The sequence below is a fragment of the Venturia canescens genome, chromosome 3 (assembly GCF_019457755.1).
Source record: "Venturia canescens isolate UGA chromosome 3, ASM1945775v1, whole genome shotgun sequence".
Lineage (NCBI taxonomy): Eukaryota > Metazoa > Arthropoda > Insecta > Hymenoptera > Ichneumonidae > Venturia > Venturia canescens.
The window spans coordinates 12,031,535-12,050,805 of NC_057423.1; the positions used below are offsets into that span (position 1 = coordinate 12,031,535).

General features: G+C 42.9%; 1 protein-coding gene across 2 annotated transcripts in view; it reads right to left on the reverse strand.

Annotated features, from left to right (window-relative positions):
• The window catches only part of tio (tiptop), a 164,344-nt gene that overhangs the window by 77,585 nt on the left and 67,488 nt on the right, over nt 1–19,271 (reverse strand). Inside the window, exon 1 of one of the 2 annotated variants that reach the window (XM_043414165.1) lies at nt 10,041–11,097. The exons of the other annotated variant lie outside the window; for it this stretch is intronic. The gene's annotated coding sequence lies outside the window, so the exon portion shown is untranslated. Of the gene's footprint in view, nt 1–10,040; nt 11,098–19,271 lie in introns of those variants that run through there. 2 annotated transcript variants of the gene reach the window in all.

Sequence of the window (19,271 nt, forward strand, 5' to 3'; positions counted from 1 at the left end):
AATATTCACGATTTCGAAAATATAATAGCGAAAGATCAAATATTGCTGAGGTTGAAATACTGAAACACCAAAAAGTCGACCGATCAAAATAAAGAATTGGAGCGGAGCTCCAAATACACGCGTCTCACTCACTCGCTTACTCAGACTGGTGATGTCCAATTTCAAAAATCACCATTTTCACTTTCGTCTTTTGGAGATATCGCTATATTCTGTTTATTCGAGTTTTATAGGTTCGAAAAATTCGCTTTCCACTTTTTGCTACTCCACATTTTGGTCTATTTATAAAACAACTACTCTCCATTTTGAATTCGAAAATATGAACTTTTGACGTTCCTATATGGTCTGTTAAAATAGCATTCGAAATGCAAATTCGAAATATATATTTTCGAGTAAATACGAACTCCAAGAAGGAGTATTCGGTTAAACAGATAATCGATCTGTTAATAATAATACTATACATATACGATAATAAACAGAGAATAATAGTCGATCAGAAATAAGAATTTCGGACTACCCATTTTTCTCCAATCTGATATTCCAACTTATAAAATTTCGAAATACCGAGCGTTCTCCAATTCGGTTATTTGACATATTGAATCCTACCCAAATTTATCAAATTCTCTCCACCGACCGCCCCCCCCCCCTCGAATAATGCAACGGTCAGCGACTCTCGTTTCGAGTGCGTTAAACTATTTCTCCAGCCAAAGCAACGAATTTGATTGGATACTTGAAGATAACTGTCATTGAATTCCGGTTATAAAGAAATTGACGAAATGAACACATCGAGCGGCACAGTTTAATGTCAGCCCGCAGTAGAGTGTCGAGGGTAGAACGGATATATCTGTCGATGGTCCTTTGTGCAATATTATATTTAAAATCTATTACAGGCGTATGTGTTTAAGCGCCAGCACACGGAGGAGGCTGGGAGCGAAGGTGCGCGTGTGCGTGTGTGTTCGTTTGTGCGTGCGAGTACGAATACTTTGATTCCGAAACGTTATAAATCGATATCGGTGCGGTGCAGAGCGAGTGGTTGAATAATAAAATAGTGAAACACACGCCCATTGATAATTCAAAGCGCACGATAACTTTTCCTGCTCATCCGTCGAGTGGCGGGTGCTCTATCGGTGCGTGAAATGGAAATCGAGCGAAATGAATTCGAGTTCATCCATACGCGAGTACAAGTATATCTATAATGTTTGAGAGGAAGAGGTAAACGCGCGAGAGGGTGGCGATGTTGAAACGGTGAATTCGAAGGGGGTAAGCGGCTTGCACGGTGCGGACGCGAAGGGGATAAAAAGAGAGAATCACTGCAGGCGGGAGCAGGCTCGCGGAGCGAGGCCCAGAAAAACGCCGGAGGCCCGCAAATTAGCGCTCTACCAAACTGTTAATACTTTCTTTTTTTCATCACAAATAGGCGTTTATGATTCAATTTTTTTCCTCCTACATTTGCGGCGTTTTATCGCACCGGCACTTCTGCTTAAAACACATTTACGGATGTTTGCGCACGTGCGTTTATGCCTACGCTCTATTGCGCTGTTTCTGCTGTGTATCGAATAATGTTTTAATGAACTCTTTAACGAGAAAACCGGGCGAGTAACATGCCATCGGGACGCTCCTATAATCAAACCGAGGAGCACCCTCGATTCTGTTTCACACGATTCTCACTCATTTTTATTCACAATTGATATTTCGATCCACTATTCGAATAATGAGCCCTGAATTTTATAGACGTTTCGATGGAAAGTAGGGAAATTGGGGTAACTCCGACCGCTCAAGGGAAATTGATTAATAACCAACCACATAATGAAACTAAAGAATAAATTTTCTATCTATTTTATTTCTTGATGTATTGTTTACGATTTCCGAAGTAAATTTTAACAAATGGATGAAAAAATTGCTAGACTGCATTAAAAATTGCTACATATATCGCAAACATATTTTCGACTCGTTTTTTCGCTTGTGCAATTTTGTGAGTCCACATTTCACACACGATTCACATAATCCAGTCTTCGGATGGTGAATTTTCATATTTTTCTAAACGAAAATAACTTTTTTGTTTTCACATTACTGAAATTTGGAAAAAATCAATCGACATGAGCAGAACGTCGGGAATTCCCCCAAACAAGCCCTTCAAAATTACTCCAAACTGCGAAATTTCATAAATTAATTAATGATTAAAAAACAGTAGGGAAACTCCAAATTTGAACTGCGTCAATGATTCTTATACGGAATAAGAATATTAAATTAATTTTTTTCATAATATTGAAAGCGTTTATCCCGTATAGTCGCATCAATTTAATGTATAGGCAAAAATTAGATCAAAATGTACGAAATTTTATGATCGGCCTTACCTCAAAGAAAATAAATCGCTTCACGCCTCGAACGATGTTCAAGAGCGTAAAGTGTGGGTTACGGAATATAAAAATATTGCGGCACCCGCGTATTTATCCTGCGTCCGGAATTACCCCAGGACGAAAAATTTTTCAACGAATTGGAAAAATTTTAAACTACTTCAGAATAGCTCCGTAAAATTTTTTCAATATATATCTTGCTCATTATTCTTTATAATTTCTCAACGTATTCAAAAGTTTTTTGAAAAATACTCAACCCGTTGTTTTTTCAAACGGCGAGTGAACAATGCTCTGCTAACGCGAATGATCTCTTATCTTGTGCAGACGCGCGTGAAACGAGAATGATATTAACGAAATAGAGAAAATGAAAAATTGATAAATGGAGCTGCCAATGGGGCTCCGTGAATTGGAAAAAATGAAAAATCTGTCTGACGTGTGAATGAGAAGACGCGTGATGAAACACATGTCGTCGTATTATCATGATTAATTTAGTGATAAATAGATACGCATCGTAGCAGAGTTAATATCCATCGATCGCTGTGTACACACGAATGTATGAATTTGCACGAGTGTTTGCCGTATTTGCTGGTTTGGTGTAGTTGCGTAAGTGAAAAAACATGTGACGGTGGTTTGGATCGATCGGGTTCAGGCAACAGCTGTGATTGTCACATTATGACAATTGGATGGAGTTCCCCCGAAGACATTCGAGCAGCCAGATACTCGATAACCGGGAACAAGGAGCGGACAAAATTTGCGAGCACAAAGTGTTCCCAATTGGAGGGCGAATGAAAAATTGTGAAAAAAGGAGAACGTAATTGTAGAAATCGAGATAAACAAAAGGGATGAGCTGGACCACACGAATTCCGATGAACACTTTTCCGCCTATTTTGGCCCGCGCTGTACTTATTGGAACAACAAGCCTTTGAAGGGGATTCTGACGCGTCGAAATTTCATTTTCCATCGTCTGTTTATACTGGCCAGTATAAAAAAGCCCTCGGAGCGGTTGGAAAAATAATTCGCGTAATTCGTTCTACCGTATAATGACACGCGACAACACGGACCAAGAGGCTTATTGAGGAGCTGCTGGGGAAGGAGGCGGCTGGGAGAAAAGGGTGGACACGAAACGAAATGAGAGGGAGGAAGGTTCGAAGGAATGAGGGCTGATGACGGGTACAGCGTTCCTATGTACCTTGCCTCAAGGCACCGATATCGATTTTCATACATAATTAAATACCAGGAGGCACATGCAAAGCATCACAAAGAGAGCTTACTTCAGCTTTGATCTGCTGACAGACGGTAACCGTCAACGGGGAAACTTCAATAGATTGGTGCCTGCTGTACACACACGATCAAGCAAAAGAACGAGTAGTTAGCTCGCGTAGTTTTTTATTCCTCTCTCTCTTTCTCCCCACCTTTTCCCTGTGTTCATCTTTCTCTTCAGTTTTCCCTCTTCCAATGCTCTCGAAGAGAAGATTATGCGCACTTTTCGACGCCGTGCCATTTAGCGGTTCTGTTGAGCAACATATTCCGCGTTTGAATTCGAATCGATACACACGAGCCAGACCCAAATATCGTATAGTTGGAACTCGGCGATTAAGACTCGCTCCACTTCAACGGGAGCGCGACTTCAAACTTAGTTTTCGACACAACTCTAAATGTATAAACGCTTTGACAAATTGGAGTTCGACCTTGATACTGCTACGTTGAAACTCCGCTCCCCCAATCAACTTTGCATCAAACTTTTTTCCGCTGGAATTTTAAGGATCAAATGGCATCGATCCCACTCGGAATGTGCGTTTGAAGTGAAAAAAAAATATGAGAAAGCAGATGGCGGATCAATCTCACACGAAAATCGATAGAGCGAATATACACTCACATGTGCGCGCACAATGGGGCGCACACATTCGAATACTCGGATGAAAATAATTTCTCTAATCGGCAATATATTCCACAGCGACGTTCGCCTACGTCAAGCCATTTATCAATCACCCACTCGAAATGGTACGTTACCGGGACGCGCGTCAACGTGAGCATTTCGAACCCTACATTTTTATGGAGTACCCGCCACGATGAGAAACGCGGTATGCCCAACTCGTGCGAATCTTGCTTCTTCGAAAGGCCAAAAGAACGTGGAAACATAAAAAGCCAATGAATAAAGGAACAGCCACGATGTAACTGCGCTAACCCTCCCATCGGAACGATGCTCACTCGAAAAGTGTATTCTTCTCTTCGATAAAAGCGTCAAATTTACTTTGTCACCCTTTTTTTCTGGATTTTTCGTCTCCATATATTTATTATCACAATAATGGTACATTGAGAAAAAAAATTGTTGATTCAATAGCAATTGAGATTATTGGAAGAACTTTCTTCGTTTAACTACAACGTTTTTGGAAAGAATGAATTTGCAGATTGATCTAAAACTATTTTATTCGTTTAATCATTTTCAACCTTGTGATGATCATACATTGACACCCCGTAATGCCACATTTCGTTGTTGCAATAACACTTTTTTTCTCAGTCGTAACGATAGATTTTTCGGGCTCCTACTCATCGAATTGAGTACTTGAAACTGTGCTTGTGGATAAATCTCTGACAGAGTGACCACAATCTTCAAAGCTTAATAAACATGATTGCGGTAATGGCGTGAGGGACCATGAATAAAGGACGCCTGCGGAGTATGAATTCGAATTTTAATAAAAACAAATAGAAAATTGAATTTGGAGGGAATTTAACTGACGGATTAAAAAATATCGGCTCGCATGATTCTGATGGAGAGTGAAAAATGATTTTATCGCATCGCCAAACGTAAGACACTTGAGTTCGCTTAAAAATGATATTCAAGTTTATTCATGATTTTAACAAACGTCGAGTTTTGTGGGAAAAGCGCTTTCAATCTTACTACATAAAATTGTGTGATCACACTCGGTTGAATCGTTCCCACGTTTCGAACCGCAAGGACATTTAACTATTGTAAAAATGAAAAGCTTCGCCGATGCTTTGATAAGTTTTATTGCCCTTCGAGTCAATGATTAAGCCGCGTGACTTCAAAAGTGTCACCGTGTAGACATACGTGTAAAAATATTTTTAAAAAACGTGGAAAGAAATGAGTACGACCGAAGCAATACTTATTTATCGAGCTCGAAGGGAATTAAACGGAACAGAACGTACCGAGGGCGTAATACCAAGACTGAACTAGATTGAGAGCATAAAGACGCCTTTTGTACGTCACCGAGCATCGTCATTCACTCTCGTGTGTCTGGTACTTTATATTGACAGAGTGTGGACTCCGCGAGTATAAAACTCATCTGTATTTGCGAGTGTGTCAATTCGGCCCGATCTCGCCAGGAACTAAATTTAGAAAGCCAAGATTGAGTCGTGACAAAACATAATTCAACGTTTTCTTCTAACTTTTATCGTAACCGTGAATTATTTAGATTACGTGAAAGCAACTTTTTTCTTTCCGTTATCGCTTATTGCCATCGATGACGATCGATAGATTTTGGCCCTCTTTATTTAAATTACGATAAGGGAGATCCGTTCACGTCAAATTTATTTTTTGATAAGCAACCACAAAATTCGTCGAGCCCAAAAAAAACCATCGAATGAAGAACGTTTTGAAAAATTTTGAAAGATCGTTGACCCTGAATAAGGAAAAAAAATTCCCACGTTTTTTTTCTGAATCCAGAATGAAAACTGAAGACGAATATCGAATTTACAAAAGCATGTTAACGTGAAAACGAGCTTGGGAACATTGGTTAATGGAAATATTCACAGAAATTTCGATGTACTTTCGTACATTATGGGAATCAAATGTGTGCATTTTATTGCTCCATAATTTTAACGATGGGGAAATAATCAGATATTATTTCGCGAATATAATACTTAATGGATTATTACAGATGTATATATTAGTTCGAGAACCGCCAACGCTTTGAATTCATTCCCCGTAATCAAGATGCGGGTATCAAACGAATCGTGACTCATTAAAACGAACACTGCGGAAAGAGAGAGTGATGCTGTCTCATCTTTGATCACGGAAGAGAAGGACCAAGCAAGCTCTTTCTCATTTTCTCTCTTACTATGCGAGCCTTTTGCGCGTTCCCTGAGGTTTCTTCTATCAAAAGTCCTTGGAATACTTGTCAAGAATTTTGGACGTTGATTATATGAATAGTGGAAAAAACTGCAGCTCTAAAATTTCTCATTAATAAATGAAACGAGCGTAAAATGTCATTTATGAGGAAAGGACGACGCTGTGAAAAATCTGAGTCGATTAAAATTTTTACTTCGTGGTGATCGAAATGAATGGTGCCAAAACTGGAAGAAACGAATCAAGTCGTAAAAGACTTGAGATATTTACTGTTCGAAGAAAGTTCGAAGAATCTCGTGGATTTCGTTTGTTATACTTTCCATAGAAATGTCGAACAAAATATAAAAAGAAAATGCTTTCCCCGTAGAATCGTTTGTCATACACAAACGAAAGAATGACGAAATGATTGCTCGCATAATTTTATGAAGGCTTCGAGCAGGTTATCAAGCATTTTACGGGAATGATTGTCGTAAACGTTTATCATTCAACTCGCTTAATCGTTTTTCCATGTTTGTTCGCTCTATTTACGCCCGTGGTCTTGAGAAAGAACTGTCAATATCCTGTCGCCGTCTAATAGATCGTTCGTAACTCACTTGCTTTGTCTGAGTTGATGTCATCCATCGTAATATAGCTGTGATTTATATAGTACGTTTGTGAATATATTAATGTAGAAAAACCTTTTTCTCCTCTCATCGACGTCGGGAGTGGAACGTAAATAAATTTCAAGCTACTTTTTTCGGACGAGAGCACATTTTTATGAAAAAATAAAAGAAAAATAATAAATAAGTCAATTAAAAACAGTCGCCCGAATATTTGGGCGATTCATCAATGTTTCCCGGTTATTCGTATTTTAGGGTTTGTCCTCGGAAGATATAATTTGGAATAAACGTTATTTATGAAGCCATAAGTTAGTGAGAATATCTTTTTGATTCGACTGCCCAAAACCTCATGGATTCTGTGCACAGGTATGATTAATAAGGCGATGGAATCACACCCAGGTTTATGGATTCCATCGATTCTATTTCCGTGCGAGAATATTTTTCTCGTAAGAACAAAGTATCATCTTCAACGTTCGAGGGGGGGGGGGGGAATTAATTGAGATGATTTTTCAAACCACTTTTTCGTCGTTGACGTCTCATCGTCGCAGATTTCTGGAAATTCGTTATATTCGTCACTATTTCGCCCCGTCAATTGATGAAGAAAAAACTAAGTTCGTTTTATTTATGATGATGATCAAAGAATAATTTTGTTGTTTCGGACGATTCTTATTTTCAATTATACAAAAATAGCGTCGTTCTGGGTAAAAATGCATGTCAGTGCAGTAGAATCCACGTGAATAGAAAATGACTTATTATTTATTTCGAATACTCCATTAATTCTTGCACTTTTTCTGACGCGACAGAGTTTTGTCATATTTACGATTCATCAAAATCGTTTCCTCGTACGAATATAGATACATTGCACAACGTATTTCTCACCAAATAACAGGTGCAGTATGCGCATATACGGTGCGTGTGTCTGAGGTTATATATAGCATAACGAACCCACCGAGATGAATGGAGAACACGACGCGTTTAATCGGTATTGACATTTCAACTTGTTGTACACGCTCGAAACCTGATCCGGTTATGTTTTCACGGAAAAAAAGAGTCGCCAATGTTTTCTAATCAATTTTTGTCCACACTCATTAGTCAATTTGTCAAAGAAAGTCCTGCTGCTTTGTGAAATTGAATCTCCAAAACATTCCGAACTTTTACTCCAAATCTGTTCGCACTCCTTAATTTGCACATGACTACGAATAATTGTGTTTTTTTTTTTTTTTTTAATTTTATTTTTGTGACATTTTTGGGCTCAAAATCCAAACGGTAGTTTCCCTACAATTTCTTCCCTCCAAATATCTTTATCGTTGACTCAAATATTCCTTTTTCGTATCCAACATTCATTTCCGAGGTGAAACTTTAGGTTTTTTTTTCTGATTCAACGTTCGGTTCAAACTCCCTCGAAGCAACGCGAACAGTTGCATTTCTTCGCTTTTTTTTTCGTTCGACTAAAAACGTGGACACTTTGCGTGTGAAGTTTTTCTCAGCAGATATTATTTTTCGTTAATTCGAATATAACTTATTTTTATTCAACACTCGTTTTAGAATATAAACGCGTAGATGATCCTGTAGGTACTGCAGCACGTGCCCTATTCAGGAATCCACCACCTGCTGTGTACACAGGCACTTCTGTTTACATAAGCCACGCGCGTCTTACGATCCGTTCGTCAGTCACGTCAATAAAAAAAAAACGCAGCAAATATACGAAAAAACTATTCGATAAAAATGACTAATGCAGTTGCTTACACGCAATAATTTCGGGTCTTTTGGAGAAAGTTGACGTTGTGGGTAAACAAATGAAATGGAAACGCTCGTCTACGAATAGCCGGTGGTGAATAATTGTTCACGGGTTTTTCGTTTTAATGCGTGATTCGTCTGCGGTTCAATGCCATTTTCAGCGTTTTATTATTTATTTTCGTCGTGCTCGCGTTGATTTGATGTAAAAAAACGATTTTTATCCTAATTCGTCACTGACACTTGTGCGCGGATGAAAAAGAAAAATGGCCAAGCATTTTGATAAATTTATATCTGTTGAAATGAGTTTCACTTCCTCCTCAAATCTGAAGGCACAAACGTATTCGCGATGACGAAAATGAATTTGTAAAATGGCAAACGTAATTCGAAAAATTTTCGTGCGAGGTTTCTTTCGACGAAAAATCGACGTTGTTGAATTGAAGTCTGAGTGAAACGGCGTTGACGCGACAGCCCGAAAAAAAATTCACTTCCCAGCGGATTTCATATTTCGGAATGATTTTTCAGGGGTCGTTGTTTCGAAAATAAATCTTTGCCACGGAATTATTTCAGTAGCAAATGGTGAATCGGCTTTTCTAGAAACCACATTTCGAAGTTTGTTTCTCCGGTTAGTCCATCAGTCAAAATAAATCCACGCGCGAATGCCACATTGTATAAAATACTCATAATTTTCCCGGAATTTCATGATTACGAGAGGCTCATAAATTTTCTTAAAAATCTTGTTTTTTTTTCACGAGCGGCACAAGCGTCGTTTAGATCGAATTTTCGAAATTTCCAGAAAATCGTCAGACTTCATACAAATCTGCGTTCCTAATCCTAACTCCGAGATCCCAGAACCGAAAAAAAATGACTCGCGCAGCTTGTTTCGTAAGTGAAAAAACTTTTGGTCACACCGCGAAACAAGGAACGCCTGGCAATTCATTCATCACGCGCGGCGAGGCGCTCGGTCTAGGTATTCTACGCGTTAGTACGCTCGTACACCGCGCGCACAGTCCGTATTCATTCACCCTTTTCGCAGGCTCGATTCGAGCCCGTGATACGACATAATCCGGATTATTCCATTCCGCGTAGCGCTCGATCTCGAGCGAGGAAAAATATGATCCGGTAAAATTGGAAGGTACTACGACCACAAATTTTGTTCACTCGTGGATATATATTTTCCTTCGCAGTATTTAGCCAGCTCTGATATTCGACGAGAGCGCATCAAGGGGCTGCAGAGATGGGAGGAGGCGTGAAAAAAAAATCACTCACCACGACGGTAGTGGTTCCAAAACAGCTTTATCCGTCAAACGTGAGTCGAAGAAAAGCCTCGTTCGTCGATCATACAAGAAGAAAGTTGTTTGCTCCGTAGCGTTGTTATTAAGTAGTGCGTCCGGATATTGAAAGCAGATTCGATTAAAAAGTGGTTTAAATCGAGGAAGAAAAACGCGTTCCCTCCTTGCCCGAATCATATCATCACAACTCACAGGGCACGAATATAAAAGCGGCCCGAAACGTCACGAACATACGAGCGTTTTCACGGTCGTAAACAAGCGAGGGTAAAAACCGGTATGTCGAAATGATTCTGTAAACGGAGCACAAAATGATAAAACGAAAACCAGGCTCGATGTTCACTCGAGTCTGCACACTTTTCGTAGTCGACGTAAACGAAAAACCAGAAAACAGAGATAATAAAAACCTCGAGGATTTAGCACCGAATCACCGAGAACGTCAATCTCCGGGATTTCATCGTTCTCGTAGCACACGAATAATTATCAACATCCCATTATTCGGAGGTCATTTAAATTTCATCATCGGTGGGGTATGACACTTTTAAAAGCAGCATCCGATCCCCGATAATCAGCGTTCAATTCGGCAAATCAATACGCCGACTATCGAACCAAACGAATTATCTCCAGCACAAGGAGGAGCCTAGAACCATGGGATTTTCACAGATCTTCACGGAGGCATGAAAAACCATAACTTTGCGTCGAGCACATAAGACGGGGGGACGCTTGATCGGGACAAATAACACACGACCGGGAGGCTTACGATTCTCTTCAGGAGCAATAAAGTTTCCGGAGTTTCACAGCTTCGAAGACGTGTTCACATTAATTAAAAATCGGTAAGTTGATTATAATTAGCAAAAGAGCTCGCGCGATCGAGGGTTAAAACACCATTTTTCAACAATATCAAACCATTTGTTTATTCGTTTATTCCGATCGTATGTAGCGATCGAAGGTGGGGGAGAACGGTGGGGAAACGAAGAATGGAAAAAAATCGGGCGTACGTGTAGCGTTTATTGGGAGTCGCGAGAACAGAGACCGAAACGTACACCCTACCACATCGGCAGCACGTGGCGCACTGACGGCTCCGCGCTCTCTCTTATCCCCACCACCGTCGACTACTTCTCCCTCCCAAGTTTCCCCTCCGCTGAGCGGCGACGGCGGCAACGGCGGCGGCGATACATCGCTGCTGACCATCGCTACCCCTCATCCCCCTTCGGCTTTGCTGGCCCTGACCTATCCCCACTCCGACAAGGGGCGCTCTCCGATCTCCCACCATTTTCCCATTCCACCCACGCCCCCATCCCACCATCATCTACCTCCCTCTATTGCTGCTTCTGCTTTTGCTGCTGCTGCTGCTGCTGCTGCTGCTGCTGCTCGAGTTCCAAACGACTCTTCTCCCTCTTCTTCCTCTTTCCCTTTACCTTCCTCGTCTTCTTCTTCTTCGGCTTGTCTCCTCGTCCTCCCTCGCTCAGTCGCTCGCTCACTCGTGCGATAAAGAACGAGAGCGAAAGAGGTATAATATACAGACGGAGATGGTTGAAAAGACAGAGGGTCAGGGAGGGAAAGAGAAAGAGAGAGTGATTCGGGCCACGCCGAAAAGAGAGATGAAAAGCAGAAGAGAAGCTCTTTCCGTGTATTTATCGCTCACCCGCGCGACTACCCTGGATACAGATACAGCTATACGGAGCTTCCACGTTATTTTTCCTCTCACTCTCTCTCTCTCTCTCTCTCTCTCTTCCTCTCCCACATCCTCCTCCCCTTGAATCCCCGCACTGCCGAATCTTTCATTCTTTTTTATTTCGCTTCGTTTTTCATTTGTTTATGTGTGTTTCGCTAAGTTTGACGGACGAATCACAACGTCCGGTTTGCTCCGAACGCGTTAATTGCCAGTCGGTATATCATATTCAAACTCGGAGATTAATGTCTTCGGTGCATAATCTACGCTACGTGGTGAACACGCATATTTATCGTCGAACGTAATGTAATCAAATTTACAGACGAGTGTATACGTATTCCCATTTCCACCGATCTTTCATTACGCCAACGTTTTTTTTTCTCCCTCATTCTCGATCCTGCCTCAAATTCTTTACGCGTCGTTTATTTTCTCTCCGAGTTCTGAACGACTCTCCACGCCTCATGCTCCATGAGAAAAAAATACTCCAAAATCAATGATTCTCTCTCGGCTAACTGTCTCGCTGTTCAAACTTGTTCAGAAAACTTTCAATCGTTTAAACGTCTCCGTTGTATCTGGCCGTGAGAACGCTCTCAATAAACACTGATTCACTTTCATTCTTGCCATAAAATAATTTTCAAAATTCCTCGCAGTTCCAATCATTATCGGAAATTTTTAAACCCTCCAGTCCTCCAGTCTCACGAGCAGTTTTTCTCGGCAACAACATTGTGGAAGAGAAAAAACTCATTGAAGTTCACTGCCCGATTTGGCATTTTTAAATCGAGAGCCCAAAGTTCTGATGCTCAGTGAACGCGTAACCGAATATTTTCCCAGCAGTACTCGTGCTTCCTGGAGCCGCTTAGTTCGGATCGATTGCCCTCAACCTTGGTCGAGTCTCCTTGATAAGACGCGCTCGTGATTTTGATCGAATCACGAGCGCACCAACACGCATAAATTCGAAGCAAAAAAGGGAGCCAGCCGATATTGCAACATCTTTTGGTACGCGGGTTGGTGCAGCGGAATGCACAGGTGCGTGCGTTGCGTGCCGTGATCGAGGCGAGGAGAACGAGTATAGGCGCGGACCCGGTGAACTCGGCGGGGGGCAGGCCGCGGCCCGGGGGAGGGGGTAGCACAGCAAGAGCGCCCGTAAAAAGGGGCGAGTGAGAGGGGTGTAAGGAGTAGAGAAAAGTAGTAAAGCACGAAGTAGTAAAGCCCGCGGTTCAGTCAGTAGCCGGCGCCCGAGGAGCCACGTTGGAAAAGCACTCGTGAGCTGCACGTGCATTATCACTGCTTCTCGTGCTTCTATACACACGGTTACGTGCCTTTGTGTGTATATGTATGTATACACTTGACAACTTTTTCATCGGCTCTCGGGATTCTGGTTTCCTCGGCGTAACGTGTGGGACAACAGTGGATAAAACGACAAGGATGGGAAAAGCTCTCGTCGGTCTTCCACGATTTACGATGTGGGAGCAGCTTCGATTCTCGATTTTTCTGGTTCTTGCACAACCTCCGGACGAGCGGGATCAACTGTTACTTGATTCGAACATCATTTGATGCATCTCTCGAGATTTTTTGCATTCGATTTTGTTTTCAAGCTCACCCAACAGGCCGTCGAGGTGTTTCAGTGCGGCTTTGGTAAGTTTAAACGTTACCGGAGTCTTCATGGAGGCGTTCCTATGCTTTTTCCTCGCGTATTAGCGATCGTAGGAACCGCTGTGCGGAGTCAACGCACGCGGAAGCACTGTTAATCGTCGACGAAAGCAACACGTAAGATTTCCTTCAGCACCAGAGCGAAAATGGTCACGTTATTTCGACGAATTTTTCCAATTTGTTATTAGTATTTGTTCAGAGGTGATAGTGAGATCGGATAATCAAAAAATCGTACAAAAAGTTAAGACGCGAGGCTCCCAGAGAAGTGTAAGCCCGGCACTTCCCGACTTCCAAAGCCCAAAGATATATAGTATTTGTACGACGGCTCGAAAGTCCGTGAGAGTTCGTGCCCTCGAGTTGAGTCGAGGGCGAAAAGTGAGGGTCCTTCGTGAATATAATCGATGACGCAACTAAACACACACACATACATAAAAGAGGGATCAGAAGGGCGATCGGGCATGAGGATGTGAAAACTCGTCGAGGCGCAGACGACGACGACGGGGGGGGGGGGGGGGGGACGGTGCAAAGATGGGAAGACCGAATGAGAAACAAAGACAAATAACGACCAAGAACCCGGGGGATGTTACTACTTACCCCTTCTGTGTTTCTCTCTCTCTCTTTCTCTTAACTCGAGCTTCGAGAGCATTAAGAGTTTGGTAATAAATCTCGTTGAAAAAACACAGACACACGGAGGAGCTTGCTTGCGCTTTTACTGAAGCTCCTCGTTCTGGGCGCGCTGTGCTTCTTGCTGTATGGCTCGTTATGCGACTCTGACAGTCTCTACAGTCGCCGCGCCTCTAATATATACATTTGTATGTGTACCTATATGTGGCCATATACATTTTTTTAATGCGCGCGTCTTCACGTCTATCTCCCGCTTCAGAGGTTCGTACATCTGGGATCACGCACTCCGGGTCATTCGTCCCTGTGTGCTTTACTTCACTGCATGTCTCATGGCGCGTAGTCGGTATATCTAACTCTGAGCTTGCTCTCTCGCTCGGTGGTGATATGCCACTTTTATTTCTTCTATCGGCAAGTTTCTGTGTTCTTTTATGCGGATATTTCTCTGCACCAGTTTTGATCTGCTCGATTTTCGCTAGGTTCTGAATGACCTTAAGCTTCTTCTTGGTACGAGGTCCCAATTGAACGCAAACCCTTGGAGGTGTTCGCTGGAATAATGATTTTCGAGCGGCATGCAATATTGAATGAATGAGAATTGACTCGGGCGAGTTAATTCTTCACATATTCTTAGCTGTTAAGTTGGAAGGGGGAGTTGGAAGGTGAATCCGAATGGGGATCCTCGGCCAGCCCATTCCTTGCAACATCATCGGAGGTTGAACATTCGGCTCGACTTGATTTAGGTTTAATTAAAACTTGAGTTCCAATTAAGTTTGAATTCGAATGTGATCCGTGAAACAGAGATTTATTTGGAACGGTTGATTCTTGGCGGGCAGTGGGACGATCGTTGATTCGAATGAAAATTGACCGGTTAGCTTCTCGAGCAAGAGAAACATGGCGCTCGCTGGTACTCAATGCCATTACGAATCTCTCTTGACAAATATATGTATACATATTCTCACGTAAGAACGATAGAAGCGAAGAAGCGACGAGCAAAGTATATGGCCTTTCCGTCTCCCATGCCCTGCTGACGAGAGGAAGAGAAGTAGACACACAACGAGAGAGGAAGGAGGAGGGCCGAGGGGGGAGGGCGAAGAGCCGTGGTAACGGCAGCACCAAGGATCTCGAGGATCGAAATTTATCGGCCGTTACACGGGTAGAGAAGTTGGAGGGAGAGAGAGAGAGAGAGAGAGGGAGAGAATCGAGAGCCAGCAAAACTGGCTCTGGGGTGGCAAGAGGGCGGAGAGGCGAGAGAGTCTTCAATCTCGCGGATCGAAATTTATCGAGCGTTCATGGGACGAGCGCAATTTTCGGCGTGACGACGTTCATCCCGGTTCCTGCAAGATCGGCGCGCCCAACGGAGAAGAGGGAGAACATTCGGCGAGATACCTCCGTGAGTTTCCGTCGAAAAAATACGAGAGAAGAGAAAAGAGTGAGGGAGGGAGAAGAAAGAGGATGAGGTGGAAGGCGAGGGCGAGGAAGGAAGAAGGAGAGAGAGTGGTCGCTTCTCGGAGGTTGAACGAAGCGAGGGTTACACATTGAAGTTGGTACTGCGTTTTCCCAGGACGAACGAGCTCGCGGGCGGCTGCGAGGAAAAAGGTCTGTAGATGTATACACAGGGCTCGTACGTCCTTCCTCGGCCCTCGATCCCGTGTGGTTTTCTACGGAACAGCCACGTTTTCGATCCTCCACGTGATGGTGATGGTGGTGGGGCGGTGGTGCTCGTGGTGGCAGCGGAAAAGCTTATATACGTGTACCGACTATGTGTATACTTTAATGCTCGTAACGCTGGAGGGGAAGTCGGCGCGAATGGCGAGCTGAGAGAGAGAAAGAGAGAGAGAGAGAGAGTGAGAGTGAACGGCGCGAGAAGGTTTTCGAGCAACGACGATGGTTACGTTCCACGGATCAGGGAGCTCGATAGCGTGCCGAAGTCGTGGCGTACGGCAATAAATCCATTTTTCGTGAAGGGTCGGTGAGGGGTGAGAGCGAGCAGGGTCTGATTAGCAGCCTGACTCGGCCATACAGGATGACAGCTCGGTGAGTTATAATATTGCCCATCCATCTATTTATCTACTCTCTACTCCCTTCTCCCATATAAGTCTATGTAGATGTGTGGAAATTTCTATGTGTTCAAATGTGTCCGCGCATGTGTGTGTGTGTGTGTGTGTGTGTGTGTGTGTGTGTCTTTCTCTCGTCTCGCCCATTCGCTCGTCTTTTCGGCAGCACTCTCATACGCCCTATATATCTCTTTCCCAGGGAGTCGTTCCCATCTCTCTCGCCTCGAATATCGGTAACGGACGCCAGGCAAAGAAGAAACGGAGAAAGGAAAACGCGACTTTCCTCGTAAAAACAGCCGATAAATATAAATTAGTTCATCCGATATCCTCAAGCGTTGTTATTGCCCTCTATGTTTATATATATATATATATATATATATAAACTGTATGATGACATTATACGACGACGAAACGACGCCTAACTATATAATGCACGAAATGAAAACGATGAATCACGCTACAATGACACTCGTGCGCCTGTATTAATATAAAAAATTTTTATATCCATGTACAAATCAACCAGATATATGTACGCGACCGTAAAATCATCTCACGTTTTATACGAGAAATAATACAAAAATGTTACAATTACGGGAGAATGTCCGCTCGCCAGACACCCCGGATCAATAATATGTCCGACTTGATGACAGATTTTGTTGCCACGATTCTGACTTTGGACCTTTCCGATGAAAGTGACACCGAAGCTCTCGTTATAACGAGGATATATTTATTCTGCAATTGTTAAATAAAAAACGAAAATTTCGTTGCTGAAACAGTTTCCTCCTACAGGCCATCGGTAGAATGATGAATCCAAAATTCTTTATGCCCTTAAACTTATTCCAAAAGTCGGAAGCAAAGACATTCGAATTGCCTGGTTTTTGCAACGTAAATATAATGGTGAAGCACGTAGCGAACGTTTGATTCGGACAGATATACGGAATCCTATGGCTGGCAGCCAGCGATGAACTATGCGTATAAGCACGCGTTACTATGTCAAAACAGGAACCCCGGTTTTGGTGCTTGAAAAACTGAAGGAATTATTCGAGTCTTCATATTTCGCGATAAATGTAATCGATATAAAAACCGTGAATAACGCGCAGATCGAGTCGCAGATAAGGAGGCTTCGTCGAAGTGTATGTTTTACAGAAAATAAAAATATATAAATAACCGTCAGGAAATATCATTCGTATACCGGATTCCCCTAATTGTCTGTCCTCTTATCGAGCCCGTAGATCTCCTGTCTAGGAACCCGATGGCACAGCCTCGTAACGAACCGATCTGATATAATCTTCTAAAAATAACATGACAATATAACGTGCAAACGATGTGGGAAATGGTCTTTTGGGTTGCAGCTGTCCATGCATAAAAGAGGGTGTGCGAGGAGAGGCTTAATTGTCAATCGAGCAGGAGCAACATACGTTCAAATCACTCGTCCATTCATTTCGTCACTCACTGACTCATTAGCTCACCCCGGTATTTACCCGATTGTCCTTAACGTGCTCGCGCACTCAGCGTTTTCGACTTTTGGCTATCGCACTGTAACGAGACACGAGGGTGGGGGCGACTCGATCTTTTATCGAGATAAGCTAACGTCCGGATTTGTATCACTCACTAATTCATTGGTACGACATTTACTCAAGGTCCATTTATACTTATTGTATTCTTACACTCGTCCACGAACATGTTATCACAGAGTCATTAACCTGTTCCTTTTTAGCACGTTCATTTATGTTCTCATTTGGGCGATTAACCAAGCGACTGTCGCAATGAATTTATTCCGAAACGGCACCGCGGCGGTTACATTTTTTCCATAACGCTTAGACAAATATACGCTCGGGTTCCAAGAGTAATCCCATTAACAAGCCAACGGAATACTCACTATTGCAGCAGGCAGCCTGGCACTCTGATGCATGGATCATAAAACTTGATTTTGAAAAAGAAACGGTTCGATGCGAATGCAAGGAACTCACAAACGGTCCAAAGCCTCGTAAGTTAAGCCACGGTAACGATCGCGTCTGAGCAATAAATCGAGAAAATAATAATGAGAATGGTAGTTTCTAACGAAGCATATCGACGCGAATATCTAATGCGCTTGACGTATCCGAGTGGCGTATGTCCGGAGGGTTGTCGATCATCGCCGGGATCTGATGGTGCGGAGCGCCTCGCCGTTTGAACTGTACGTTGGTAGGTGGAAATGATTTGCACCGGTTCAACGATGTACCCGGAAGCGTCCTACATTTAGGTTAGGTATGAGAAGTGCAGTATGTGTTCTCGCATGGCTAGTTTATTTCATCGTCTCGTTTCATGTGAAGAGAAACGCGCAAACGGAGCGTAATAATACACGAGTTGTGTACGTACACTGAGCACACACGTGTACGGGCGCGACTTAAATTATATTACTACGATATAAACATAGAGATCGACACGTACATGCGCTACGTATATACGCGTGTGTGTATATGTTAGGATGAGTTAAGAGAAACGGAGGGAGGAAAGACATATAGAAGAGAAACACGAGACAAATAAAAAAGTGCAAACGAAGAAAAGAGCGAGAGGGTGTGAGGCCAGGAGAGGATCGGATGAAATAAATGAAGCTCATTCAATATTACATTAAGGTGACCCCTCGCAAATCTTCGCTTGAAAGCCGAGCGAGAAAGACGGCGCGGGACACCTCTCTATACATTTTGAACTGCGGGGAAAGATGCATCCCGAACTTTCGACGGGAACCAGTTCATATATCTGAAGTATAGTCGCCATAAATAAGCGAGCTGTCCGTTCGCTCTGTTCGCCGTCGGGCTGCTGCAATCCCTCCCTTTGCCCCCTCCCGCCCCCTGTCCCCTTTTCCTTTGCGATTCCCTTCTATCCTTTCCTCCACCTTCCTCCTCCGCCCTGAATTTCCTATACCCATAATATCGGACCCGTGCGAAACTCCCGCCGCCGCCGCCGTCGCGACTCGCGCGGCCATTTTTACCTATACAGCTCCATATTTATATCTCTATATTCATTTTTACTCGCGGTTACGCGTGCGCTTATAGAGCACATGCGAATATGAGAAAGAAGAACGGAATCGAGAAATTTCGTGTTTTTCACGCCGCCCCAACGAGCAACGACGATTCCTGCGCTTTGTCGTTTCGTCAATGAGATTGCGATGGAAAACGCGCAAAACCAATAAGACGACGCGGACACTGAGAGAAAAATCGACGAGCGGAAGTCA